The following is a 1,649-nucleotide window of genomic DNA, read 5'->3' as shown; positions in this document are numbered from 1 at the left end:
ACCAACCAGGCCCACATCCATCTCTCTGACTCTCTTCTTCTCCGTCCGTCTCTTCCAAATCTTAGGAGCGGAGAACTCAACCAGGCAAGGCACACATCCATCTCTTCCAATCTCTTCTTCTCAGCCGCGCGCATGACTTTCCTGTCGCCGTCTCCCCTAAAATCCCCCTCGGCTTGACTCGTCCACCTCCTTTTTCCTCTTTTCCCCTAGTGCCCGCCTATATAATCAATATATGGTGACATATATGTATACCTTGAATTCATTTTTCTATATATATGATGGTATATTTAGATCAATACATGTGATTACTTTGAGATATTTTTTTAACATGGCTGAACTTCAATTTTTTTAATAATCACAAATGTGGTAATCTAGGACCAAAATTTTAAAAATAATTTAGTATTCTTTTTAGAATGGTATAAGTGGATAATCTAGATTAAGATTTAGGGTGTACCATTACGTTATTTTTGAAAAAATGGTAAAATTAAGCGAGTTAGATACAATTTAAGGTTGCATTATTATATTTTCCTCGTGTTTCAGTCACTGGCTGCAGCCAAAAATAGCTGCTCGGAACAAGTTCTGCTAAGGTAATTGACTTTTGCCGCTACGCTTTGATGTGCCCTATTAGCTGTATTTAACCCACAACTACTATAACCGCTAAACGTACTTCAATTTACCAGCCGTTAATTTGAACAAGTCCTCATCACTCTCGCCCTCCTTCACTCCCTGACGAAGCAATGGTGGCGGGGGTTGGTGCGGCTGATGACCTACAGCTATGGCTGCGCACGGATGCGAGGACCGGTTGCTACAGAAGCGCGGACTGTCCGCGCAGTTGGCGCACGGAGGCAACAGGCAAAGGAAAGGATCGACGACTGCTGCTGCGGATGGAGGCGTGGACGTGTACTGGCGGCGGCCTCAGCTTTCGCGTCCCTAGTGGCGCTCCAAGACTGGAACATTGCGCACATCCGCACTGTGCGGCATTTTTTCTTAGGAAAAAGCTTTATTCTCTCCTCTTTTACTCATGGCTGGCTGACAGCCCAACAGATGACGCACATGCATTCTTATCTTATGCCTATGAATTTGGTTCATTTCCTTTTATTGAAGATAAGTGTGAAAAATCAAAAGTTCCTTGAAAGGAAAGGAAATTGAAAACTGAAAAGAAGTACTCATGGAGATATTCACTTTGACCTTATCTGTTAAACTTTCAACCATGATTTAGAAGCCAAGCGAATAGGCTGGAAGACGCTGTGCCAACGGCCCTCGTCCTGATGACTGGCCAGATCGACGTGCCGTCGCCGTCACCAGGCGCCCCCCGACAACTTGACTCTAGAAGCAGAAGCAGGTCTGGCCGCATGACTCGTCCTCTTCCCCCTCCTAATTAAGCCTACCTTTGAGCTTTGAATGAGTAGGATATAAGCTCGGGATCAGTGGAAACACCGTTCCTGGAAACAAAACCTTCTCTGTTCAATTCAGCCCCGTTCTCCTCTTCACCCTGCAAGCCGTGCTGCCTCCTCTGTACCCCATTGTCCTTCGCGTGTACGTACGTTCGTATAGCTGAGCTGATGACCACCGTGGTGGTGGTGGACTCTGGCCTGGTGATCGGGCAGCGATCGGCTGTGCTAGTTTTGGTTGCGGCTGCAGCTATAGAC

General features: G+C 46.4%; 1 long non-coding RNA gene across 1 annotated transcript; it reads left to right on the top strand.

The window, feature by feature from the left end:
* Nucleotides 1–1,098, top strand: LOC110429911. Its single transcript, XR_002447100.1, has 2 exons — nucleotides 1–587; nucleotides 681–1,098. It is a non-coding gene; the product is annotated as an uncharacterized LOC110429911 (long non-coding RNA).

The sequence above is a fragment of the Sorghum bicolor genome, chromosome 8 (assembly GCF_000003195.3).
Source record: "Sorghum bicolor cultivar BTx623 chromosome 8, Sorghum_bicolor_NCBIv3, whole genome shotgun sequence".
In the NCBI taxonomy this organism is placed as follows: Eukaryota; Viridiplantae; Streptophyta; class Magnoliopsida; order Poales; family Poaceae; genus Sorghum; species Sorghum bicolor.
This window is presented reverse-complemented; position numbering and strand designations above follow the sequence as displayed.